Genomic DNA, 6,149 nt, shown 5'->3' on the forward strand with positions numbered 1-6,149 from the left:
CTCAACCAATTCACTCGGAATACATGGGAGGTTCACACAAGTGATAACGTATCAAGCTTGTGACCCATAAATTCTCCCCCTAACCAAAACTCTCGAAGCCCTTAAGACTACATTGTGAATGCTAATTAAGTTAGAAGGAACATGTCTCTATTTATAGAGTCCTAAACCTTTTCCTACAAGAAAAGGATTAGTCAATCCAAAACCTTTTCCTAAAAGGAAAACCTATAAATGGTAAGAAATCAGGACAAATAAAATCCAATAAAACCAACCCGACAATAACCAAACCAATGACTATTTTTTTCGTTTGTTGGTTTTAAAAAATTAAAAAATCGACTAAATTGGTTTGGTTCTGACTTTAACCAATATCTGATTCAAAATCGAACCACGTACACCCCTAATCACATGTTCATCTTACAGCCAACAAACATATAGTTCATATACTTATAAATGATTTTTGATTTATTCAATCAAGCATGATTTGTCAAAGAAAAAATAACATCTTGTTATCACATATACAGGGGTGGTATAATAATATGAAAAATTGTTGGTCAAAAGTTAATATAAGGAAAGATGAAAGATAGAAATGATTAATGTAATAAATATGAAATTCATCATATTATTAATGAGAAAATATATAACCCCCCCCCCCCGAACTCGACAACGAAAATTAGTTTAGTACTTCAACTTTAGGGGTATTTATTTACCCCTCATTATCTCTTTTCAAGTGAATTTAAATACACCAAAACAGCTAATATGACAAGTCATAAAGTATATTGCGCTTAAATAGCAAAAAAATAAGTGGGCCCCATTTTTTCTTTTTAGCCAATAATCTTTTTTCCTTCATCTTCCTCATACTCCACCACCCCTCTAGCCCTCAGCGACCAGCCCCCACTTCTTTAATTTTTCCTTCTTCGATAACCTCATTTCGACCTTATTTCTCCTCTTTGAAGCTTCACTTGGCCTTTTACTTTCTCTTCGGATTTGCCGCCTCAACCACCATTGCATCACCCTTTTCTTCTTCTTCATTGAACTTTCCATCTTCTTTCTCTTTTTTGGAATGCCCTCACCCCACCTCTATTTCCTTTTGATCCGTAAAAGTGTGATGAATAGAAGAAAAAAAAGGAAACTCTTGCTTAAAAATTACTACCTCCGATCCTAATTACTTGTCCACTTTTCCTTTTATAGTTGTCCCTAATTACTTGTCCATTTTGTTAAATCAAGAAAGGACAATTTTTTTACCTTATACCCACAATTAAATGACTAATTACTTTGAAAAATGTAGAACTTTTCATCCACTTCATAATTAATAGGGGTAAAATGGTAAACTCACTACGTCATTAATTATTTTCTTAATAGATGTGCCAATTAAAAAGTAGACAAATAAAAAGGGACAGAGGGAGTATTGTTTATGGCAGTGTTTGAACGTGATGAACTTGAAGCTCTTTTTAATGAAAAATCTATAATTTCTTCATTGGAAATTAAACTTTCAATCATTATTCATTGTCTTAAAAGTTGAATGTATTTTTGTGAGAATGATTTTGACATTTTGGATCGATCTTTCAATTGTTATCGAATTTGTTCAATTGCAATTGAGTTGAGGAAGATGATCTCATTTTTTGAAACTTTTTTGCTTTCTAAAATTGTGAATAAATAAAAAGAAACAAAAAAAACAATTAAAAAAAAATTTAAATAATGTTCTACGTGGCACTAATGTAGCAATGATGTGGCGATGACATATCAATGACATGGCGTGTGTGGAGTGCACTTGTCATTGTGAGACTGGTGTTATAATTTTAAGGTGATATTAAATTGACTTGAAAAATTATTGGGGGGGGGGATAAATAATTACCTATAAAGTTAAAGTGTTAAAATAAGTTTTATTGTCAAGTTCAGTTTTTTTATATGTATTTTCTATATTATTATAACTAAGAATGTAAAAGAGTGTGAATAACATTTGCAATAATTAGTAATAACAAAGGAATTTTATAATGTTATATCTAAAGAATTAATGTGCAATAGCTGAATTTCTAATAACTTTTATACTTACATAAATAAATAGGACTTTTCATTAATGCTACTAATTTTTTTTATAATTATTAAATTTTAATTTGATGTGGGACAAAATGTAAATGTTTATTCCATATTACTACATATAAAATTTATTTTGTAAATGATAAATTTTAAATGATTCATATATATTCGGATATTTTCACATTTGTTATGTTTTTTTTTAAAAAAAAAGAACTTTGAACATTTTAAATAATATATTTTCAAATTAGAAGATCTTGTTAATTTGATAATACATTAGTGACATATATAATAATTTAATTTAAATATAAATATCTACCAATATACGAATATATATTTGTATTAATGAATCATAGAGTCTGGACACCCCCTTTGGCACTAAACAACAAAATATAGAGTACGAATTTTTAGGCCAAATTTTATGCAAACTACATTAAGTATGGGCATTCGATTGAGGAGTGGTGGTCGAAGGAGAAACAAAATCAACTTCAAGAGGAATTTAAGCAACCTCATTAGAGAAGGAAAAAGGGGAAGAAACGGTGTTGTGAAAGGCGTTCACCTTGTCGTCGAGGGAAGGCAGAGTTGTAACGCCTAATTACAATGAGGCAAGACGAATTTAAATAGGTGAGGTATGACGCCAATAAGACGATGGCGATGACGAAGCAAGGTGGCAACACCTTTTTTTTAAAAAAAAAAGTTTTGACTTAATAATATTATACAAATTAGGGTTTTCTACACACTTTCATTCACCTCGCAAGTCACTCCTGCTTCTTCTACTCTTTTCCTCGCTTGCGAGTCGCATCTGCTTCTTCTACTTTTCTCTTTCGCATCTGCTGTCGGGTATGACTGTGAGACTCTTTTTTTCTTATTCTTTTAAGTTTTTCTTGACTTCTTCTTCTTTAGTGAGTTCTCTTTTTCTTCTCTTCTTTTCTTATTTTTAATTTTTCATATTTTCTCTACTACAGTTTCTCTTCAGTTAGTTATGCTCTATTTTTTCACTGGTAGTGAACAATGAACTGCTCTATTTTGTTGCATTTTTTTTTGTTGCTCATGTTGCTCACTCCTTTGTCTATATTTTAAAAAAATTATCCTTTTATAATTATTTATCCCTACTTATTTAGTTTTATACTAACTAATATAGTATTTATTTGTTCATAAATAATGAATTCAATGGCATCGGATGTTAGAAAAAGGAGAGACATTGAATGGAACTATAGTACTCAAGGATCAACAAAAAATTCTATTAAACGTGTTTTTTTATGTGTGTACTCTTAATGGTGGTATTACTCGACAAAACAACAATTAATGGGTGGTTATAAAAATTTAAAACAATGTACATCTTGTCCATCGAAGCAATGTTGTGTAAGGCGCTCGCCTTTCGCCAAAGTCAACTAGGCGAGGTAAGGTGACACTGTAATGCCTAATTACAATAAGGTGAGACAAATTTAAATAGTTAAGATATGGCGCCAATAAGGCTATGTGATGCTGAAGCGAAGTAGCAAATCCATTTTTTTAAAAAAATGTCTTAATAATATTAGTAAAAATTAGGGTTGTCTGCAAACTTTCATTTACATCGCCAGCCGCGTCTGCTTCTTTAACTCTTCTCCTCAGTCACGAGTTGCATCTACTTCTTCTATTCTTCTCCTTACTTTTGCTTCCATGTATGACAATAAAACCTCTTTTTTCCTTCTTCTTTGGTTTTTCTCGACTTCTTCTTCTTTAGTCAATTCTCTTCTTCTCCTCTTAGTTTCTTCTTTTCGACTTTTTAGTTTTCTCTACTTCAATTTCTTCTTCAACCAGTGATGAGTCCGAGATTTGAACTCATTTAGGACTTTATTTATATAGATTTAGTGTTCTCAAATGCTTATTTTTTGTCAATAACTGATGTTAAATTTTTTATTTTGTGGAATATGAACTGAGGAACAAAGAAAGGACACTAACATGCAAAAAGGAGCAAAACAGGTTAAAGAAATGAAGATGGGCGAGCCCAAGGAGCTTCAAGAGCACTTCGCGTGTTGCCGGGTGCTTATCAGACCGCCTCCAATGTGCCAAGCCCTGAAGGAAGGAACCAAGTTTCGATGAAAAGGAAAAGTTGGCGGATCGGCGAGTGATTCCGCGAAGACAAGATAGATCGCCCAAAGTTACAGACCTTGAGGATGTTTAATGCCAAGGTAGAATGGCGATGAAAGAGATCAAAGGTCGGCTCGTCGAGATGTTCAGCGAACCCGACTTACTTCGTCGAATGAGATTTTGTATCTTATTTTAGGCGACTATCAATACGTTTTTGAACATTATTTTAGTATCAATTACTCTTTATAACAATCATTTTATTAAGTTTTGAGCATCTGTAGACAGTTTTCTACAGATTTTATCTTAGCTTTGAAGGATTTAAAAATTCACTTTTGAGAAATTGGAAGTGGGTCTTTGAGGCTCATCAAATTGGAGCATTGTAATGAACAAATCACTTTTTCCCATCTGATGGATAATCAATTTGGTAAAGGTTCTTACCTTTTTATAATGTCTAGCTAAAATCCCAATTCTTGGGGTGTGATTATGGGTTGATTTAGCTTATAGGTGTTGCTAATTGTTAGTTTAAATGTCATCTAAAGTGATTCCAATGTCATGTCCGCGTCCGTGACACCAATCATTAATTGTGGTTTAACTTAGAAATTGTAGTTGCAAATGCAGTTCTATGTTTGTGTTATTGGCTTGATCGAGAGAGAGAGAGAGAGAGATTTTAGAACCAAGGTTTTTGCTTGATGGTTTGTAGGTATTGGGTTGACCTGGCTTCAACTTGAGAGAGTGATCCTAAAATCAATCCCATACATTCTACTCGAGAGAGTGAATGAGTTAAGGCGTGGGATGTTCTTATTTGGCATACTTGTTGATGTTCGAGAGAAATCACTTGATTAAGGATATATTGTTCGAGAGAAAATTTACTTCCTCTATAGTGTAGCCTAATCATTGATATCTAGCAATTCACTAATATTTGCAATTAACCATATGTTTATATTAGCCTATAATCGATCACATCCCAAAAATCCATCTCATTATTGTTAATTTTATTGTTGTGACTGTTGTTCGTAGTTGATAATCAAAACCAAAACCCGCATTTGACATTTGCGTCACTCCTCAATTTGAATGATGTCTTTGTTCGACAATTTTCATTCCTATCACTAATTTGACCACATTTATACTTCCCAATTGAATCTGAAACACATACCGCTCCCAAAGGGATTTGACCCCAACTCATTTATACTGATTTACAATTGTTCAACACCTAAAATTGGATAAGGTGTGCTTGAAACGTTTAAGCAAAATGGCATCGCTGCTGGGAGTGGTGTTGTTTGAAATTCTTTTGGTGAAGTTGAATTGTGTTCTTGTTAGTCACAGTTGAATCTACTTATTTTTAGTTTGGTTTTTTTCTTTCTTGTTAAACATAGGAAACGAGTGTATATGGTAGCAACTGTAATAAATTGGACCACCCTCCTTCAAAGATGGAGATTTTTAGGGATTAGATCCTAGATTTCAAGCACTGGTAGGGTGAGATAATCCATGAGTCGTGGTTGAGATTTAAGGCACTATTGCTTCAGTGCCCAACTAATGGAATGGCAGATAAGATGCTACTTGACTATTACTATAGAGGTCTTGGTCCTGAGAACAGAGTAGTCGTTGACCAACTTTCTTTGGGTGGTCTAATATGACAACCATATGAAATAGTATCATCCTAGCTCCTCGATCTCATGATGACTAAGACCAAAAAGAAAGGGAGTAGAATCTAGCAAAAATGTTGACTCACTTGAATCTTTTGTCCAAAAAGATCATGGAATTTGAAGTACTGTACATAAAAGAAAGATAGGTACATTCCTCTTTATGAGCGTAAAAACCCTAAGGACTAGAGGTCCTAATATGTCTGCCATTTAGACCCCAAAATTAACTAGAGGTCCTATAAAATTCGGCGAGGTAAGTAACCCCTTGGCGTATCGCTAAGTTGTCACGACCCAAAACCGGGCCGCGACTGGCACCCACACTTACCCTCCTATGTGAGCGAACCAACCAATCTAAACCTTAACATTTCAATTTAATATCAACAGAAAGTAATGCGGAAGACTTAAACTCAT

This window comes from Solanum pennellii, chromosome 3 (genome assembly GCF_001406875.1).
Source record: "Solanum pennellii chromosome 3, SPENNV200".
Lineage (NCBI taxonomy): Eukaryota > Viridiplantae > Streptophyta > Magnoliopsida > Solanales > Solanaceae > Solanum > Solanum pennellii.